Below are 22,585 nucleotides of genomic sequence, written 5' to 3'. Positions count from 1 at the left end.
TTGGCGGCACAAATACGAAACTCTCTCTTCACGCTCCCATTCTTCTGCCCACAGCAGTGGCTCGCATTGAAAATAGTCCATGGTTGATGTTTTATGATAATTTAGCTGGTTTCTGCTAACAAATACTAATTGCCTGCATAAATGAGTGTGCTGATCCACTTCTGACCTCTGAAATGGGTCTGGCTGTTAGCACAAGTTCTCCACTAGTGCTACTTACTGCCCCCGGCTGTTCAGACTGCCTTTTCACTTATGGAGAAATTGGCAACCCACCGGATCAGCAGGACCTTCTCTATAGTGGGAAGCTGAAGTTCTCTTCTAAGATAAGAGTACATCAGCTCTTGTGGGTGACATTATGTTGCGTTAAATAAACTGCAAAACAAACAGGTGTTTGTAAGTCTACCATAGAAATTAAAATGAAAAGCTGCCTGTTATACTTTCCGTAATTAGATTTACAAAATTACTTACACAGTAGATAAAGAATAACTGACACACACATCTTCTTCACCCCACAATAATGGGCCAACCTTCTTATTCATGGTCAAGTTAACAGTTATTCGCCAAAGTAATTTTTGCACCAAAAATACTATTGTTATAATGAAAAAATATTCACATATGGTCAACTAATCTCACTAATATTATAAATGGTAAAGTTTGGATGTTTGTTACTTGATCACGCAGCAATGGCTGAACGGATTTGAATGAAATTTGGCACACACATAGTACATTACCTGGAATAACATATAGGATACTTTTTATATCCGTAACCAAAAAGTGGGTGGAGACAAATACAAATTTTACTGGGAAAATGTAAACTGCAGCCATTCTTACACTGTTTATGGCAGGGTTCTCAAACTTTGCACAGTTGGTCACTAGTGTTGGGCGAACATCTGGATGTTCGGGTTCGGTGTGGTTCGGCCGAACATGCCCCTGATGTTCGCCATGTTCGAGCCGAACCCCGAACCCAACCCGAACATGTCCCTTTGGGGCCCCTATAGGGTCCCAGCATAAAGGGAGAGCATGCCCCGAGCGCACGGGGGGGGGGGGGGTCGGAAATGCCCCCCATCCCTCCCCGCTCAGCTCTCCCTTTTGCTGGTTCCCTATAATGTTAAATTTAAGCCCCCCAAAAGTACCTGAGGAGGAGGGCAGGAAGTGGGCAGCCAGAGATGCTAGGCGCTAGTACCATCTGGTACTTCCGCCCTCTCTTGACGCACTTCCTGTTTACATCTACATGATGACACGTACCCTCGTACACGTCATCGCGGTACTTCTGCGCTCTCTTGACGCGACTTCAAATGTAAACAGGAAGTGTGTCAAGAGAGGGCGGAAGTACCAGATGGTACTAGCGCCTAGCATCTCCGGCTGCCCGCTTCCTGCCCTCCTCCTCAGGTACTTTTGGGGGGCTTAAATTTAACATTATAGGGAACCGGCAGAAGGGAGAGCTTAGCGGGGAGGGGTGGGGGGCATTTCCGACCCCCCCCCCCCCCCGCGCTCGGGGCATGCTGTCCCTTTATGCTGGGACCCTATAGGGGGCTATGTTCGGCCGGACACGGCTGTGTTCGGACGAACAAAGAAGGCCTGTTCGGGATAGGGGAGCGTGCCCGAACACCCTCCCGAACACCATGAGGTGTTCGGGGGGTGCCGAACCGAACCCGAACAGGCCAAAATCCGGGCGAACCCGAACAGTGGCGAACACTGTTCGCCCATCACTATTGGTCACTGGGTGACTGGGATTAATATTCAGAAAAGCCTAAAAAAGCCAATGAAAATTCACCTATTGATTTTCAAGGGGAATATTTAATTGTTGCCATTCTTGCACTGTTAATCACACAAGCCTCAAACCTGGTACAGATGGTCATTGGGTAACTGGGGTTCAAATTCGGAAAAGGGAGTGGAGCCACAGACAATCAGATTTTTTTTATTTCAATGCAAAAACTAGGTCATTGAGTAATTGTGTTTTAGGGTTAGAAAAAGTGGGCGGAGCTAACACCAGCCAAATACATACTCAGGCAACGCCTGGCCATCAGGTAGTATTAGACACACCTCTTCGGATGTGGCCAGAAGCTTTCCACTGAAGCAAGGGGCCTTCCACTAAACAGGAAAGTGCTGTGTTTGACTGTATGAATGCTGTTCTGCTACACATTTTTTTAGGTAATAGATTTTTACTGTAAATAATCTTGAAGAACAAAGAGGAAATGCTGTATTGCATACCACGTTAATACATATATAAAAAAGTAAGGGAAAAACACACTTTTTCTTTTTTTTTAAATAAGGGCTAAATTCAAAATGTGCTTGCTAATGTAAAAATAAACAGGAACCAATTGCCTTTCACTCTGTATTTAGACTCCCATAATTTTATGCATACTATTGACTCAGGAACCTCATCGCTATCAACCAATCAGACAACAGTCAACCCCCTGAGTATGTCTCTGAACGTATTTTCACAATTATGCTGCTTCTGCAAAAATATGTTGTGGAAACTGCAAACGTCCATGGTATTTTCTCAGAACTTGAAAAATGATTTTCAAATTCGATTTCCATTCGAAAATCAAATTTTCCATTATTTTTGTGAAAATTTGTGCAAAAGGTATATTGGTATTTTTGCTCATCATCACTGGTCAAGTAGCTGAAACCATTTTTTGAGGTGTCATATGTAAATTCACTGGCTTTCTTGTTAAATCAGCAAAATTGCATTGATTGCAAAAGCAGTGATTGCATTGCCCAGTGAGCTCATCACATGCTGGTTATTTGTATGATTCATTGAACCCTTTTTCTTTTTTGTTTGATATATGCAGTGACACAGCCTGATATTCACGGTGGTTTTCCCCATCTTCACACTCACTTGGCGTAAGCTGTATCCTGTGAGGTTTAGGGCTTCTCAACCAATGAGCAACCTCAGATGTCCATCCAGATGTGGATGCTATTTTTGGATGCATTCATTGCTTGTTTGTATGTGTATAGACCCCAGAATGGCACTGGTCCTGTAGGGAAGGGCAGGCGAACAGTTCCCATTGAACAGTCATCATTTGCGTCTTATACGAACTATACAGGCCATTCTCTACTGCCCCATACTTTCCAACGGAGCCATTTTTTTACCCTTCCCCTTGAACTCACCCAACCACGCAGAAGAGGGTCCCAAGCGAGCAGCAATGAAGTGAAGGAGGATTGGAGCATCTCTGGATCATCCTGAGGGTTCCCTCTCCTGAAGTATTTAACTTTTCTCCACATGGTTGCTATTTATTTAACTTTTTTACCTTCACTATACACTGGTCTTTTTTTAACGCTGGCAAATGTTATTGAATCAGGCTCCAGATAATAAACATAAGTGCCTAGTAACTGTGGAGACTAAAAGTACTGTAAGATGAACAATGCTATACATAAATATCCATGGCAATGGAAAGGTGATATATACACTGAACAACATCAAAACCAATATATCCATCTGTTATGTTTTTTTCACCCAACATTGTATTGCATGTTTTCAAGTTGGAAGAGTATTGATCTCACTGCAAACGCTTTGTTATTTCTATTCCTTACAAATGTGAAAAAGCATCTTTCAAGAATTTAAACCTTTCAACATGAATGATCAGCCAGCCTTGCCAGAAGAAGAAACCACGATGTACATGTACAATGGGGTGACAAATTCTGGCTCAGAAGACTAACAAAACTCTGCAGATCATAGAAACAAAATGCATCTATTTTCAGTTTTCCTTCAGGCTGTAGAATTTATCTGTAAAAGCACAAAACAATGGCCCAAATTCACTAACCGACATTAAACTGTATTTGTGTACGTAAACTATGCAATTCACAGTCAGTGTAGTGATGTGCAAAATTGCAGATATTTTCACATTCATTTTCACAAAGATAATGTAACATCCGACTATCAAGTGAAAATGCCGTTAAAAATCATTTTGTAATAAATTTGGAAATTTTTTTGCATTTTTCGCAAAACTTCACGTTAAAATAAAAAAGATTTTTGTACTTTTTGTGAATTTTTGATGTAAAAATAATGATTTTTCTCATGTTTGTGAATTTTTGCATCAGACATAAAAATAGTTTTCTTTGACCAAGTTGCAAAATACAATGTATTTTGGCGAATATTTTCCCGAAAATTAAAAATAGCATTTTCAATGTTAAAATGACTTTGATGAAAAGTCGCAAAGCAACACTGCTCACATTATTCACAACAATTACAGCACCCTGATACTGCGCTCATATGCTGAGTCAGATGTTATATAGGTCACCTCTAAAAAATGTTTTATATAAAAGATAATGAATCAAACATTCATCAAACATTCATATTACATGTGCTAAATTCTAAGTAAAAAACACAATAGCAGGCAGTAACCACATGTATAATGTCCTTGCTCATATAATAATTATCATGTAGGAGCGCTCTTCCTAGATGCGTGCAACCATCAAAATAAAGTTCTTCAGTAAAAATGGTTAAGCGCTCTTCTCTGCCTGTTCCTTCTTAGACACAGCAAATATGTCATATAATGAAAAAGCCCCCCCTTCGGGGAGAGACTCACCAGACTTCTAGGCCTCCAAGGCCAATGCTCGCATTCGGGGTATTGGCCACCCCGCAGCCTCTCTGGCAGTCCTCTCTTGGCTATTCCCAGTCTGTGTAAGCAAAAAGCGGATTCCACATCGCGTAAAAGCGTACCAGTTTATTTTTAAAAAATTTAAAAACAGATCAGTGGTGTATAACCACTCATTGGGTCAGAAAACTTCATCAAAAATGAAAAAACACAGCCAGCCCCTTGTTTTACAAGATACCTGATTCCAGGTACAGAGGTATGCAGAGATGAGATGCACTAAGCTGGTGACAAGGCGCATGCCTCTGTCATTTAGCGTCCCTCTCCGCAATAGCTTACTGGCTAGTGCTCTAAAAGATACCGAGCCTGCTGCACACAGACAATCCCGCCGCGTCCAGCGAGCGTCGTGCGCTGTGACGTCACTCCGTGGCTCCGCCCAACGTTTCGTTGCCCTAGCAACTCCTCAGGGGCTACGGAGGCACGGAGAGTGACGTCCTTTATCCTCTATTCTGCGAGCTATGCGATGGCATAGCTCGCAGAATAGAGGATAAAGGACGTTACTCTCCGCCGCCCTGACCGCTGGGCATGCGGCAGTTTCTCCGCGTTCCATCCCGCTAGTGGATGCGTGCCTAAACACTCCAGATGCCATGCTAGACGCGGAATCAGCCGCCTCACTCTGAGTATTTGCGGCGGCTCTTCCGCGTTTTTTCACAGTACCCCCCCCCCCCCCCTGAGGAGTGGACTCCGGACAACTCCTACCGGGTTTCTCAGGATACAAAGTGTGGAATTCCTTTCTCAATTTGTCCGCGTGCACGCGACATTCAGGTACCCATGTTCTTTCCTCTATACCATACCCTTCCCAGTGAACTAGATACTGTACTGAGTTCTGTACCAACCGTGAGTCTAAAATCTTTTCTACTTCGTACTCAGGTTGGTCATCTACCATCACAGGAGGAGCAGGAGTGGCACCCACATGGACTGCTGGCTTAAGCAGGGACACATGAAAAGATTTAACCCCACGCATGCTGGCAGGAAGATCAATGGCATAAGAAACATTGTTGATCTGCCTGGTAACTGGAAAAGGACCCACAAACCTTGGACTCAACTTGGGCAAGGGTTGTTTCAGGGCCAAATGACGGGTGGCTACCCAGACCAAATCTCCTGGTTTGAACTTCCACTCTAAAGAACGTCTCTTGTCAGCTTGACCTCTCTGACTTTGAAAAGCTTTTTCCAAATTATTCTTTACAATCCCCCAATTATCCTTAAACGATGTTCGCCATGCCTCCAGAGCTGAAAACGGAGTGGAAGCTACTGGCAATGGGGAAAACTTGGGCAACTTCCCAGTAACCACCTGAAATGGCGAAAACCCAGAGGAAGAACTTTTCAAATTATTGTGCGCAAATTCTGCGAATGGCAAGAACTTGACCCAATCATTTTGCGCATCCGCAACATAACATATTAAAAATTGTTCCAATGACTGATTCACTCGCTCAGTCTGACCATTGGTCTGTGGGTGGTAGCCCAATGAAAATGACAGTTCCATGCCCATTTGATGACAAAATGCCCTCCAAAATCTGGAAATAAATTGGAGTCCCCGATCTGACACTATGTTTTCCGGAATACCATGTAGTCGGAAAACGTGGATGATGAAAAGATCGGCCAGTTCCTGGGCCGAGGGGAGTCCTTTCAAGGGCACAAAATGGGCCATTTTACTGAAACGGTCAACTACCACCCAAATGACCGACATGCCCTCAGACCTCGGGAGCTTACCCACAAAATCCATGGACAAGTAGGTCCACGGTTCACTCGGGGTGGACAAAGGCTGCAACGTTCCCACAGGTGCCAGGCGGGAGGGTTTACTTTTTGCACATACTGCACACTCTCTTACATACTCCTTGCAGTCTGTTGCCAATGACGGCCACCAAGCACACCTAGTGACTAGGTCCTGTGTTCTGGAGGCCCCAGGATGTCCAGCATTCTTGTGTGAGTGGAACATCTGCAATATTTGAAGGCGAAAAGGCAGTGGCACAAACATAACCCCCTGAGGCTTTCCCTCAGGAACATCCTGTTGGAAAGGGCTTAAAGTTTCCCTCCAATCTTTCCAAGTTTCTGTGGCTGCCAACACAACTTTCTGTGGAATAATAGTCTCAGGATCTGAGGGCTGTGCTGTCTCTGGCTCAAAGCATCTGGACAGGGCGTCTGCCTTAACGTTTTTACTACCAGGAGTGTACGTAATTATAAACCTAAATCTCGAGAAAAACAATGACCATCGAGCCTGACGGGGGCTCAATCTCTTAGCCCCCTCAATGTATTCCAAATTTTTGTGTTCTGTGTAAACCGTAATAGTATGTTCTGCCCCTTCTAGCCAATGACGCCACTCTTCAAAGGCCAATTTAATGGCTAGAAGTTCCCTGTTGCCTATATCATAGTTTTTCTCTGCTGGTGAAAACCTACGAGAGAAATAGGCGCACGGGTGCAATCTGCCCTGTAACCCAGAGCGCTGAGACAGCACAGCCCCTACTCCAACCTCTGAGGCGTCTACCTCAACAATGAAGGGAAAAGAGGTTTCTATGTGTCTCAGAATGGGTGCAGAGCAAAACAACTTTTTCAAAGTGGAGAAAGCAACTTGAGCCTCAGGGGACCAGTGGTTAGTATCTGCCCCTTTTTTAGTGAGACTGGTAAGGGGTGCTATGACTGTGGAGTACCCCTTTATGAACCTTCTATATAAACTAGCAAATCCCAAAAATCTCTGAAGGGACTTCAGGCCCACTGGCTGGGGTCACTCCAACACAGCAGAGACTTTAGCAGGGTCCATAGAAAGACCCGAGGTGGAAATTATGTACCCCAAAAAGGTGACAGAAGTTTTCTCAAAAATGCATTTCTCCAGTTTGGCGTAAAGCATGTTCAGTCTTAGTTTGTTCAGCACACACTTGACGTGAGTTCTGTGCTCGGAAAGGTTGTCTGAGAAAATAAGTATATCATCTAGATATACTAGAACAAATTTACCCAACACCTCCCTGAATACCTCATTGATTAGTTCTTGGAAGACGGCCGGGGCATTACACAACCCGAAGGGCATCACCAGATACTCGTAATGCCCATTGGGTGTGTTAAAGGCCGTCTTCCATTCATCACCCTTTCTGATTTGCACCAGGTTGTATGCACCCCGTAAATCCAATTTCGAGAAGATCTTAGCGTTTGTGACCTGCGTGAATAAATCGTCTATCAAGGGTAATGGATAGCGATTTTTTACTGTAATCTTATTCAGACCCCGGTAATCAATGCATGGCCGAAGGCCTCCGTCTTTTTTCTTAACAAAAAAGAAACCTGCTCCGGCAGGTGACCGGGAAGGGCGAATGAATCCTTTGGCTAAGTTTTCACGGATGTACTCTTGCATAGCCACCTTTTCTGGCCCAGACAAATTGTAGAGATGACCTCTAGGGGGCATACAACCTGAACGGAGATCAATGGGGCAATCGAAAGGGCGATGTGGAGGTAACTGATCAGCAGCTTTGGGACAAAATACATCAGAAAACTCGGAATATTGTTCTGGTACTCCTTCCACCCGAATCCCGGTCTGACCCAATGTCACTTTCACTAAACAATGCTGGAAACAATGGGCTGACCACTTTGTTAGCTGACCCGTGGCCCAATTAAACTGAGGGGAGTGAAGGTGTAGCCATGGCATGCCAAGGATGACTGTGGAGGTAGACATGTGTAATACAAAAAACTGTAATTTTTTCCCTATGCAGTACCCCTATAGTGACTTCCACCTCTGGTGTCTGAGACAGAGGATGGTTACATTGCAGGGGGGAGTCATCCACTGCCGTAACCTGGATGGGTGGTTTTACCGGGGTAAGCGGGATACCCAATCTCTTAGCAAATTCGTAAACCATGAAATTAGCTGCTGAGCCGGAATCTATGAAAGCCTCAGAGACTTCAGATTTATTCTCCCATGTAATCGTACAAGTAACCGTTTATCTTCTAGGGGTGAGAGTCGTACGCCTAGGGTATTACCCCCAACTACTAATCGTACAAGGAAGAAGTAACCGTTTATCTTCTAGGGGTGAGAGTCGTACGCCTAGGGTATTACCCCCAACTACTCCTAGGCAGTACCCAACTTTTTAGGGCAATTCCGCACTCTATGACCCCCCTCTGCACAATAAAGACACAACTGTTCCGAAATCCGGCGTCTCCGCTCCACTTGAGACAATCTGGGCCGGCCAATCTGCATTGGCTCGGGTGGAGGTGAGGCGGGAGGAGATGGAGTCACAGGAGGCGCAGTGTAGGACACCATTTTAATGTTGTTTCTACCCCGGGTCTGTTTTTGATATCGTAATCTGCGATCACTCCTAATGGCCGATGAAATGGCCTCATCGATAGTTCTAGGTTCGGGCTGACTTAACATAAGATCTGAGACCTCATCTGATAACCCTGATAAAAAACAATCTAAAAGGGCATAGGTGTCCCACCTGGCTGAAACTGACCACCTCCTAAATTCCGCAGCATAATCCTCGACCGGACTCTTGCCTTGACGTAACATCTTGAGCTTCCGCTCAGAAGTCGAGGCAATGTCTGGATCGTCGTAAATTATCGCCATAGCTTTAAAAAATTCATCTACCGAGGTTAAAGCTAAATCTCCGGCGGGCAGACTGTATGCCCAAGTTTGGGAATCGCCTGATAACAAGGTCTTAATAAATGTGACCCTTTGGGCCATAGTTCCTGAAGATCTAGGTCTCAACTCAAAGTATGATAACACTCTACTTCTGAAATTTCGAAAGTCAGATCTGTGACCAGAAAATTTCTCAGGTACAGGCATACGTATGTCTGTGCTAGGAGGGGATCGCACCTCATTCACAGCCGTCTGGAGGGTTTGTAAAGAACCGGACAAGGCGTCAATCATCGTCTTGTGACTACCCAGCACTTGGTTGATGTTATCCACCGAAGTGGCAAGTGTGTCCAGACAGTCAGTGTGTGCGTCCATTTGTTTTTTAGGTCTGGCGTTCTGTAACGATCGGTGTAACACAGAGAGGATCTGATTACCGGTGATCTGCAGTATCACCGAGAATGCAGATATATACCAGATTATTGATGATCTGCAGTATCACCGATAATCAGATATATCTCTAACCTCTGGACACCTGAGTGATAAGAGTGTTTTGGTACAACAGTAATACTTTGAGGATCGCACCTGGAAGACAGGTGCAAGAGCAGATAGGAATACTGCTCGGCAACTGGTTCCTTCCGAAGTCTGGACTCTCCACGGGGAGGAGTCAGACTGACAGTGGGAAGGACAGAGCGTGAGTGACACCAATGGAGAAGTGTCACTGACAGATCTGCGAGCTATCTCCTAACAAGAGAGATAGCTCTTGAGGTCGGACAAGCCAGGTCGTAAACACACGGACAGATAAGGTACAGAGACAGGAGGCAGATGCAGAATCCAGAGACTAGCCGAGATTTGGCAACAGAGTATCAGAATGATAAAGGTACAAAATCAGAGATCAGAAGAATGGTCAGGAAAGCAGAAGGTCATAACAAATAATCAACAATGCCTAAGCTAAGGTGTGAGTTCCTTGGCCGTCAACACTAGTGTTGGGCGAACAGTGTTCGCCACTGTTCGGGTTCTGCAGAACATCACCCTGTTCGGGTGATGTTCGAGTTCGGCCGAACACCTGGTGGTGTTCGGCCAAACTGTTCGCGTTCGCCCGAACGGCTCAATTCCTGGCCGAACCTGGCCGAACAGGGCCCCTGTTCGGCCGAACAGGGCCCTGTTCGGCCGAATACGGCCCCCCTATGGGGTCGCAGGCATAAGGGGGGAGCATGCCCCGATCGCGGGGGGGGGGGTCGGAAATTCCCCCCACCCCCTCCGCTAGCGCTCCCCCCTCTGCCCGCTTCCCCATACAAAAGTTTAAGGAAAGTACCGGTGGTAGTGGATGGCCTGGCAGTGGCACTGTGGAGTGAGGAGGAGGAGTCCGGAGAGTGACGCGTTGAGGGAGTCCGGGCAGCAGGCGTGAGGTCAGAGAAAGGGCGGAAGTACCACAAGGGTACTACCGCTGAACCGCCCGCTGCCCGGCCTCCCTCAACGCGTCACTCTCCGGACTCCTCCTCCTCACTCCACAGTGCCACTGCCAGGCCATCCACTACCACCGGTACTTTCCTTAAACTTTTGTATGAGGAAGCGGGCAGAGGGGGGAGCGCTAGTGGAGGGGGTGGGGGGAATTTCCGACCCTCCCCCGCGATCGGGGTATGCTCCCCCCTTATGCCTGCGACCCCATAGGGCCCCCAAAAGCGGGATGTTCGGGGAGTTCGGGGTTCGGCCCGAACATGCCAGACATCGCGGTCATGTTCGGCGAACTTTCCCGAACCCGAACATCCAGGTGTTCGCCCAACACTAGTCAACACCTTGGAAACTGATCTAGAATATAATACAGATAATAACAGACTTCCTAGACTAAGGTGTGAGATCCTTGGCCATCGACACCTTGGAAACTGTCTAATAACACAGATAACTGACAAGGTCTGAGTGCTACCACGTAGTGATCTCAACGCCAGACACCAGAGAAATGACCAGCATCCAGTATATATACACCAGCGCTCACTAGCGCCTCCCCTAAGTGCCGGACCAATGGAAGTTGCTGAAATTGTCAGCTGACCGGCTTGGTCAGCTGACTCCCTTCTGACTGTCATAAAGGCCCTGCCTCTCTGCGCGCGCGCGCGTCGTCCTGAGCCAGTGTGGACTATCAGTCCCAGCCACACCAGACATGTGTTGTAATGTGTCAGCCTGTTCGAGCGCGGGGGCAGCTGCACCGCCAACCGAGCATGCGGCGGTTTCCCCGCGCTCAGCTACTGTGTCAGTAGTAGGCCTATGCGTACCGACTGCCGCGTCGGACGCGGACTCCGCTGCCCTGACCGCTGGGCATGCGGCGGTTTCTCCGCGTTCCGTCCCGCTAGTGGATGCGTGCCTAAACACTCCAGATGCCATGCTAGACGCGGAATCAGCCGCCTCACTCTGAGTATTTGCGGCGGCTCTTCTGCGTTTTCTCACAGAAAGCAGTTAAATGTGCACAAGCAGTGCTGAAGACCTAGAAGAAAAATGAGATGGAGTGAGGAACGGCTCTTTGGTATCCAAAGTCTTCCCTCTGCATAGCTTTGTATAAAAATGTAATTGTATTTATTGCTTCAGATTTGTTTTAAATGTATTGGTGATGCCAGCATGTTTACTACTTGGAAGGTGAATCATTGGAAGGGTGGGTTTTTTTTTTGTTCTTCTCTGTGTAATGAGCAGGAACATCATTGATGGTAATCAGTGCTGCTTGCAAATTTTCACCATTTTTGTATCGTAAAACACAAAACACGACCAGAGCAACATTTTAAAAAGTACTCTAACTCCGCAGTTTTACTATGAAATTTTGCATAGCACATTCAAACTTAAAACGTATACCGTATTTCGCGCCGTATAAGACGCTCCGGAATATAAGACGCACCCAGGTTTAGAGGGCAAAAACCAGAGAAAAAAAGATATATACTAAACCTGGTGCGTCCATATTCCAGGAGAGTCTTGTACATGTTACCCCTCAAATGTTGTCCTCCTGTGTCCCATTGTCTCCCCATGTGTCCTCTGTGTCCCCAATATCTGCCCCATGTGTCCTCTGTGTCACACATGCATGCCCCATGTGTCATTTGTGTGTCCCTCATACATGCTCCATGTGCCCTGTGTCACTCATGCCTGCCCTATATGCTTGCCCTATGTGTTCTCTGTGTCCCCCATACCTGTCCCATGTGTCCTCTGTGGCAATCATGCATGTCCCATGTGTCCTCTGTGTGTCCCTCATGCCTACCCCATGTGCTTGTGTCCCCCATGTGTCACCTATGCATGCCTCACGTGTCCCTCATGTGCCTGTGTCCCCCATGTGTCCCGTGTCACCCATGCCTGCCGTGTCCTCTGTGTCCCTCATGCCTGCCCCATGTGCCTGTGTCCCCCGCATGTGTGTAAATTGTGGCTGCACCCGACCGTTGCCTCTGCCCGCTCCCCATGCCTGTAATGTGTCGGCGTGTGTAATAAGTTCCCTCCCGCTGTGTGGCTGATCTCTGCGTGCCCCGCTAGTGTTTAATATGTCCGCTCCCCCGCCTGCCTTATCTCCCTCCCCCATGTGTTCGCTGGCCCCCCCGGGTGTTAATCTGCAGCGGCTTACCTCTCCGCCATGCCCGCGAGGATTGGAGACCTTCTTCACAGCCGCGCATCTCGCTCTAGTGATCGCCATGTGAAGATTGCGTCATTACCACATGCCGATCACTAGAGCGAGATGCGCGGCTGTGAAGGAGGTCTCCAATCCTCGCGGGCATGGCGGAGAGGTAAGCCGCTGCAGATTAACACCCGGGGGGGCCAGCGAACACATGGGGGAGGGAGATAAGGCAGGCGGGGGAGCGGACATATTAAACACTAGCGGGGCACGCAGAGATCAGCCACACAGCGGGAGGGAACTTACCGTATTACACACGCCGACACATTACAGGCATGGGGAGCGGGCAGAGGCATACATCGGGTGCAGCCACACAGGCAGGGAATTCCCGACATGGCGGCGGGTCGCGGTCCGTATCGGCGGGCGTTTCTAAGTCGGGAATTCCCTGCCTTTGCCGTATAAGACGCAGGGACTTTTTCCCCCTATTTTTGGGGGAGAAAAAGTGCGTCTTATACGGCGAAAAATACGGTACATATGGCAGCTTTTCCTGCATAAACAAACAAGAACTCTGACAGGTTCACTTTAAATTATTAGAAGCATAACATCAGCTAGAAGTCAAGCAACTGGCTTTGTTTACTAGAGAACAAAGATGACAGCCTCCGTAATTCCCCTCTTTAATTTCCCTCCAAATATGCATTATTTTAATCATGAAACATTATGCTATTATTAACATTACAACCATAGACCACCCCCCACCCCCCACCCCCCAACAAAACAAACAAACAAAAAACACTGTAATGTGAATATGGGAATCTCTCATGTGTGAATACAGTAAAAATACTCATTATAATGGTGTATAGGCCCCTCTGCATATCACAGACTAATATTTGCATTGCTGTTCATGGACGCCACCTGGCCACTTCATGCTTCCTCTGTTTTCATAAAGCCGATCGTTGGTACAGCAGCTTCTTTGCAATTCATTTACAGGCAGACACACACACATAAAAAAATCACACCTCTAACTAAATCCTTTAGCAAAACAAACCTCTTGCTCAGCTGACATTTCCCGCTTCTGACAGCCCGGCTCCTCTGAAAGCGCTTGTGTTGTTTTTATAGTTGAAATGGCTGGAGGGATTCAAGAGAACACTTTATTGATGCAAGCAGCAAATAATAGGTCTGTTTTCTGTTATATCAAAGATGGTGCAGGCCGTGTGTAGTGTAAATTCCCGGGGACACAAAGCATATGCATCAAATTGCTAGTTTTTCCTTCCCTTTTTTAGAGGTAAGCTGCATTAATCTGTGCTATGATTGTATATCCTACCTGACACTTCAAGTTCCAATGCTCCTTCCAGGTTAGTATGATAGAGGAAGTTTCTATTTCACACTGCGAGGTAGAGAGGAGCAAATAAGGAACCTTTTCTACTGAAAAGTGTGATTTACACACACATGCAGTGTGATCCTGATTTCTCCATTTCACGCTAAGGGCCCTTTTCCACTAGCAATTGCTAGCGTTCGCGCTAAACGCTAGCGATTGCAAATCAGCAAAAGTCCAAAATTTCCTGATGTTTGCGATTGCGATTTTGCTGTGCTAGGCTAAACTCTCTAAATACATACAGGGTGCGTTTCTCTATGTTTTCCTTCTGTCCTGTGCAAGAGTTCAGGTCCACTTTAAGCATTGGCTGGTGAGATCTTCTAGCAGTCCAGGTAACTATCAGTAGCTTTCCCCACACCACAGTTCAAAAGCATACATTTTTCTATTCATGACTGTTATAGTTCAACTTTCACAGCCAAATGTTACTACTGGGAAGACCATGGTTTTAACTATCCTGATCTTCGTTGTTAAAAAGGACATTTCTGTTCTTTAGTACCTTGTCCAAACTTACCATAGCTTTCCTACCAAGCAACAAGCTTCTCTTTATCTCATATGCAGAGATCTTCGATTTCAGGAAGAGGAAATCTGTTACAACTTCTACATTTTCTCCATCTATTCGTAGATGGTTTGATTCTCCATCTATTTGCAGATTGGAGCAGATAACATGACTTTAGTTTTAACATTCTTAATGCCAGATAGGGCAATGTGCAGGGGTGCCTTTCCTGCAAAGGATGCTCTGTCCCCTTTAAGGCTGCTGATAAGCTGCCGTTGGGGTGGGGGGTGGTTAGGTTTAGCACAAAGGAGGGGGGGCAGAGAGCGGTGCAGAGAGGACCCAGAGGCATTTTATTTAGAAGGGAATACGCCTCTGTGTCCCATTTGCGGCCCCCCTCCCTCCTTAAAATAAACCTGAGAGCTCTGAAAAGAAAGAGTTCATGCATACAGTGTGGCTTCCTTCAGCCCCCTTTGGCCTGATCTGTCCCTCGCCGCCATCCTACACCGCCAAGCCTTGGATCCTTCGATGTGTTAACTGCAGGAGTTGGGGGCTTACTGCACATGTGCTTCCCCGGCCATGCCCACCTCCCCTTCGCCAGGAGAATTCTGCACCTGCTCAGTACTATTGTGCAGACGCAGAACGCTCCCTGGCTGCGGAAGTGCGACGGGTAAGTGTGTGCACTGTGCCTGTGCCGAATGGCCTCGACTCTCCAAAGTTACCGGAAGGATTGAGTTACCGGAAGGATTGCAGAGGATCCAGAATGCGTAGGATGGAAATCAGGCCAAAGGGGCAGGAGGTAGAAAGCCTAAGGTATACATGAATTTTTCTTTTAAGTCATCTCAGGTACACTTTAAAGCCACCTCAGGCTCAGGTACACTTTAAGAAGACAAAATCAGTACTGCATTATATAACTACATCACTAGTCCTTTAAAAGAGTGACAAATGGAATAAACACAGCCTCCTTTTGGCAGTGTGGTGGTTCTGTGTGTCTTTGTTTGTCTGCATAGGTCTCTATTCCCTTCTCTGTTATACTGTCTGCAGCCAGGAGATTTGAACTGTTCAGAGATGTCTGAGCATTATTGCTTTACCCCTTCCTTTCTCTGCAGTCATTTGGCAGGGGAGTTTCCACCTCTAAGCGGTATCATTTCCCTTTGCATTAAATGTCCCCAAAGATTGCCCATAGAGTGCTAACTCCCTCCTTATCACACTTGGCAGTTGGCAAATTGAAAGAATGGCTGGAACACAGCACCACAAATGAAAAGTAAATTGCTACCTGCGAACATTTGTCAGCTTTTAACAAGGACTTCAAATTCTCTGCAGTCTGAAATAACTGCTTCCAGGTTGTCGCGGCGCCAGGCTTGTGCTGCTAGTTGGCATACATGTGGTGCCATGACAAATTTCAAATGACAAAATGCTGCTGAACTGTTCTTCTGCTGTTGTGTCAAGTGAAGATTATGATAAAAGTTGTGTTTTTTCCTCTAAGACTGCTGTATGATGACCTCCTACTTCAGAAAATACTTGGCTCAGGATCGGACTGACTGTTTTCTGGTCTTTACACAGCACATCAACAGAGTAACCCCCCCCCCCCCCCCCCAAAAAAAAAAAAAAGAATAAATAAAAAATAAAATGAAAATAAAAAACACAAAAATGACAATTTTTGTGGTAAAGAACACCTCTGTGATCTAGGATTGTACCTTACATGGCTGCCCATTCTGGATTGGCTGCATCAGGTCACCTGATGCAAAACAACTCTTCCCATAATGAGAAAGCAATGATTGTGGTTCGTGGTAAGGGTTGACCAAACTTAGGCCCTTTGATTGGGAGGGGATTATGCTTATCGCTAAACATAAGCTCCTTTGAGACACTAACACTTTAAAAGCATATGCTTAGAAAGTGTGGCACCACTGTGTGAGATGGGCACCAGGTGGTGCCGCTAGTAAAAATATTGGTAATTTTTATTACCAGTATTGTACTATAGACTACCCTGGACCCTATTCACACACTAACCTTCTACTCCTACTGCCCACCACTAACCCCATCATCTAATACCTAACACTATTACCCCCCCCCCCCCCCCCCGCAGGGCTGGATTATCCAAAAGGCAATTGTAGGCAGTTGCCTGGGGTATGGAGAGAGTCTAGGGGTCCGGTGAGTACTAGCCCCCCAAAATCTTACACAAAAAAGCCAGGTGACCATCAGCGCTGGACAAAAACTGCTATCCTGCCTAGGGCCCCATCTAAATCCCTTTCTGCCCCCCAGTGCCAACCCCCCCCGCCCCCCCACACACACACACACACACACACACCACCCCACTTGTATTACCTAACATTAATCCTGGTGCCCAGCTGACCAATATTTGTAGCTGATCATCTAAAAATAGACAATTGGCAGCAATCATTGGGCCAGATGTAATAAGCAATGTAAAGTTACTGTGGTAACGCACGCATTGGTATGGTAACGCACAATGTAATTCATGTTACCACAGTAATGTGTATGTTTCTGCAAGTGGCACTAATGAGTTAACGGGTGGTGCTCCATAGGCTGTAGTAATGGTGAAAAATGTTATGCTTTTTTTTTTTTGCATCTGGCCTACCGATAATTTACATTGGCTTCTATAAGATGCCTGCCAGTCCTGGCGCCCAAATAACCTGATCTTGCATATGCTACCTGTAAGGCGAGGAAGATATTCTTGAGAAGACGTGTGATGCTGCACTACAGATCTGCCTCATCACATTTATATGCAGTACCTAGTGGTTTTTTGCAATTAAAATGTGAAATGACATTTCACAATTCTGTTTTAGCACGGCTTTTTATAAATAGGCCACAGAATCCTACTGAAATGAACACAACAAGGCTGCAATTTTATAAATGTAATAAATTAGCTTTGATTTTAGAGCCCAATTAAACCTAAAGCTGAACAAGTGAAATTCTCAGAGCAATTATGTTGATTACAGTAAACTGTAAATATTACCTTCTGAACTGAACCTTCATATTTTGTTCAAAAAGGCATCATGTAGCTCTGCTTGCTTTTGCATCTAGCCACCTATCCATACAGACTTAAAGGACAACAAAAAGTGAGAAGAATATGGAGGCTGCCATATTTATGTCCTTTTAAACAATACCAGTTGCTTAGCAGCCCTGCTGATGTACTTGGCTGCAGTAGTGTCTAAATAACACCAGAAACAAACAGCTAATCTTGTCAGATTTGACAAAATATCAGCAACATCGGATCTGCATCTTTTTTCAGGGGCTATGGCTGAAAGTATTAGATACAGAGAATCAGTAAGGTAGCCAGTAAACTGGTATTGATTAAAAGGAAATAAATATGGCAGCTGCAATATCCCTCTCGCTTACGTTATCCTTTAAGGCCTATAAACTTGAGGGATTTCATAGACCAATTTTTTAAAATCTTACAAGCGCTCAGCATATATGTTCTATGAACTACAAGTCAATCGTGTACAATGGCACATGCTTTTTACTTTAATGCAGGGGTGCTGGAAAATGTACATCTGGGTAGAGATGTCACGAACATAGAATTGTTTGCGAACATGCGAACCACAATAGACTTCAATGGGCTGACAAATTTTAAAGCCTACAAAGACTGTTTCTGGCCACAAAAGTGATGGAAAAGTTGTATCAAGGGGTCTAACACCTGGACTGTGGCATGCCAGAGGAGGGTCCATGCCAAAAATCCCACCAAAAATGACGGAGTTGATGCAAAGTTGGGTTTTAATCCCTAAAGGGCAGAAATCACATTATGCACATTGCACAGCTCTGGGTGTCAGTTGGCCGTGGAGTGTCACACACAGAGAAATGCAATAGTACTATCAGAATACAGTGAAATAATAATGCACTGGAGTGGTTCTGTGCCTGCAAGGTAAGAAGGCAACAACAATAGCAGTATTGTGCACACAGCTCTGGGAGTCAGTGGGCTGTGGGGTGTCACAGCAAAAAAAAAAAAAAACCACAAAAAAAAAAACCACAGGAGAACAAAGTGCTAGCCCTCAAAAGGGGTGTTTGTGGTGCTTTCACAGAAAGTGAGGAACAAGAACACAGGCCTAGCTAATGCTTTCCCTACCTATCTGCAGCAACTTCAGCAAGTCTGACTCTGCTCTCACTATCAGTCTTCAGCCAGCAGAGAATTAATCCAATATGACCCCTGCAACTGCATTTTGAAAGGGGGGTGGGGGGTTCAGGAGGGGGTGCTAGCTAATTGAGTGCCATGTGACTGCTGACTGTGAGTTAAGGAGTCGAAGTTTAGCTCAACAATAATGTATAGGGGGCGGATCGAACATGCCAAATGTTCGCTGCGAATGTGAACAGCAGAAGACTGTTTGCCGGCGAACAATTCGGGCCATCTCTACATCTGGGGCATTTAATGTCTTGACATTCAGGCTGCTTACACACCAAGACGTTACAGGCGCACGTTAGTGCGCCTGTAACGCTCCCCCAACGCACAGCAATGTAACACAAGTGGGCTGTTCACACAGCCAACGTTGCGTTACATGTAACGCTGCACGTTCTCCGCAAAGTGCAGCATGCTACGGCGTTGGAGCGGCTATAGCCGCGTTAGACTGTTTGCACATGCGCAGTGGGGGGCGGAGAGGAGGCGGGGAGAGCCAGCTACAGTAGCCGCGCACATGGCTACTTAATATTCACTGCACTGGCGGGCGCTGATTGGCCGGCGGGACCACGTGATGCGGAGTGTCTCGCTACGCATCACGTGGACCCGCTGGCCAATCAGCGCCACTCTAGGAGACATTATAGGAATCGAGCCGCCTAACGTGGCTCACTCTACCGTCGGCTCTTGCAGCACCATACGTTGTGTTAGGTGCACGTTATGCGACCTTAACGTAGCACCTAACGCAACGTCTTGGTGTGCAAGTAGCCTCAATGTCTTGAACAACACATGGAATGACAAGTTACAATTGTTGTGTGAAGAAACATACACCTTGTTTTTAGTCCCAGCTCACAAATTTTGGACTTTGAAGGGAGAAAAGCCTTTCAAACAGTACATATTGGAAGTAGTCATCTGTATAAACTTTATTCTCGCTTTCAGTGGCATACCTAGGGAATTTAACACCCAGTGCTGATTATTTACAGTCCCCCCCCATCCAAAACAACCAATCTTTTTGATTGAAGGGGATTTTGGGGAAAAGGAGTTGTCAAGGTGTGGACAGAGCTATTTGTTATGAAACTCTGTACTCTATACAGTGCTGCAGAAGATGTCAGTGCTATATAAATACACAATAATAATACAGTAGGACATTATACTATGGGCCTGATTCACAAAGCGGTGATAACTCAGTTATCACGCCTAAAAGACTTTAGGCGTGATAACCTTTGCACTAGCAGAGTTATCACCGCTTTGTGCTGCTGATCGCGTGAAGCTCTCGCGCTCAAAGTTTTGTGCGCGCAAATGTGCAGGCGCGTGTGCAAAGTCCCATAGGGCTTAATGGGCGCTGCGCGCGCAGCACTGTACGCTGCGCGTGAGTGCCTGCGCGATTGCGAGCGGGAGCTTCGCGAGAGTTACTAGAGATCACGCCTAAACTAAGTTTAGGCATGATAAAGGGCTTTTCACAGGTGTGCAAAGTGTTTGCACTGCTTTGTGAATCAGGCCCTATGACTTTGATATAATTAGATTGTGAGCTCCTCTGAGGACAGTCAGAAAAGGGGGACATATGAAAGAGGGGGATGCATAGGAGGAGGGGGGGTAAAGAGGTAGAGGCACAAAACAGAGAGCCTGATGGGAGAGGAGAAATGGCAGGAAGATCTCTCATCATGACTGCAGACATCACCAGTGCTGTTTGGCTGGGGTGTGCTGTTTAAAGAAGCCACTGAAATCTGAAAAAGGAAAGGGTATTGGGAAAGACAACAGGGTGGGAGGGGGACCTGGAAAAAGAGGTAAGATTACCTGCAATCAAGTGAATCTAAATTTCCTGTAGCTTGCTTATCTTCTCACTACAGAAGTCAGCTGTCAGCACCTGTATCACTGGCTTCTGCAACAGCAGACTACCATGTATTATTAATTAATTACTCTAATCCGGATAAATAATCAATAATCCAGGGCAATCTGTTATTACAGCAGCCAGTGCACATGGCTACTAATGACAGGCAACTTCTGAAGCACTAAACACATCCTGCCACCTCTCCCTGCTTATGTCCCAGCTGCAGCACAGCAGTCATTCTCTCTACTCACCCTGCTGTTCTGCACATTCACTCACTGCAGGCTGTGTGTAGAGAGCCAGAAGACACATTGTCCACGGGACAGGAAGGGGGAGGGGTGCTGCATCTAGTGCAGGAAGTAGTACAGTCTCCTGCACTGCCTGCTGCTATTTTCCCAAATGTTGCCAAAGTATGAGAAAAGGTCCCAGGTGGAAGAACACAGTGGCTGAGCACCACAGAGGCAACCCTAGCCATGGCTACACCTGCAGCCATATGGTATGTGCGCCACTGCCCGCTCTATTACCTAAATTATGCCCTCTTTTGTGCACTGCAGTTAGAGATCAAAGAACAATCTCCAGGGACCCTAGCAGCAACAGAGGTATGGGAGGGAAATTGGCTTCAGCCAATCAGGCTGCATTAGTGTCTGAAGGGAAAATGAAGAGAAAAAAACCCAAAACATAATGCCCTGCAACTTCCTTTGTGCGGCAGATGTACCAAATAAGAGCCAGGGACACTAGGGAATTATGTTTTATGGAGAAGAAAAGTAAGTGTTTTTTAACTTTTGGATTGCCTGGTTAGCACCCTTATTACTTGTTTACCAGATAAAAATAAATAATTGATTTTATGCCTGACAGTTGCACTTTAAATCAATGTTGGATGTTAACTTGTGTAAAATAAGATCTCCTGTATGCTGAATGAATGCTGCTGTCCATGGTGCTGATATTCACTCACTCCAATTGTTCCAGTTGTAGTGTATTTGTAGATGCATGTCATTCATTTTGATTTTACTGTCATTTAACTTGAAAAATAAGTAGTTTAGACAGAGGAACACAAAATTACATACCAGATGTTGAGCAATGCTGACAAATAAGAAACTTACATTTTAAGAACAGATATTGGTTAAGTTACAAGGGAGGCGCAAAACATTGAAAATGCAAAATAAAACGATGCTTTAAACAGAAGTGCCATTAAAACATTCCTGAAGGCTGCATAAACACAAGTTCAGTCATTGGGGACAGATCCAAGATTCATGAAGTTTACACTTCCTCTCTGGCAACAACATGCATGGGGCACTGCAGTGACTTATGGGTGATATGGAAGGAATGCCAATGCAAGTTACAATCTCTTCCTAGGATTCTCATCACGGGGTTCCCTTTGCATAGGAAAACCATTGTAAAATGCTTAAAGAGGAACTCCAGCCTAAACAAACATACTGTCATTAAGTTACATTAGTTATGTTAATTAAAATAGATAGGTAATATAATCTCTTACCCACCCTGTTTTAAAAGAACAGGCAAATGTTTGATTTCATGATGGCAGACATCTTTTTGGTTGAAAGGAGGTTACAGGGAGCATGAAACACAGTTCCAACTGTCCTGTGTCCTGAGCACCTCTCCCAGTTGCTAGGCAACGTGAATGACAACATAGGATATCCCATCATGCTCTGCACAGCATCAGGGGAAAAAGCCCAGGCTTTTTTTCTTTGATGGGTCGAGCTTAGCTAAAAAGGCAGCTAAAAATGATGCTTTGGTAAGAAAAACAAAGTTCTGATGCTGTGAAGCTGTTAAAGAAACACCAAGCCTTTTCAGTTCTGCTGAGTAGATTTTTAGTCCGGAGGTTCACTTTAAGATGTATCACTGCCCTTAAATGTGAAATTCCTGGGTAACAATTATAAAAATACATGTTAAATTTAATCTTACTAGGTTAATTGCCAATAAGCTGTATCTTTTGCATATGAGAAAAGTTCCTCTAGCGCCACATCAACATGTGACTTTTTGCAGCAACATTATACTGCTAACAGAATTCCAGACTGCAGCGGCGGGAGAGCACAGGTCCGTGC

The 22,585-nt window shown here is 45.8% G+C and overlaps 1 long non-coding RNA gene across 2 annotated transcripts in view; it reads right to left on the bottom strand.

Moving 5' to 3' along the window:
- LOC137561157 (uncharacterized) overlaps nt 1-22,099 on the bottom strand; it is a 317,944-nt gene extending 295,845 nt beyond the window's left edge. For both annotated transcript variants that reach the window (XR_011029894.1, XR_011029893.1), the window contains exons 1-2: nt 22,022-22,099; nt 13,761-13,840 (exon numbers count right to left, since the gene is read on the bottom strand). This is a non-coding gene — a long non-coding RNA (uncharacterized lncRNA). The remainder of the gene's footprint in view (nt 1-13,760; nt 13,841-22,021) is intronic.
- Between the last annotated feature and the right edge of the window lie 486 nt (nt 22,100-22,585).

Source organism: Hyperolius riggenbachi, chromosome 3 (genome assembly GCF_040937935.1).
Source record: "Hyperolius riggenbachi isolate aHypRig1 chromosome 3, aHypRig1.pri, whole genome shotgun sequence".
Classification (NCBI taxonomy): domain Eukaryota; kingdom Metazoa; phylum Chordata; class Amphibia; order Anura; family Hyperoliidae; genus Hyperolius; species Hyperolius riggenbachi.
Note: the sequence above shows the minus strand (reverse complement) of the source record. Positions and strands in the feature narration are given on the sequence as shown.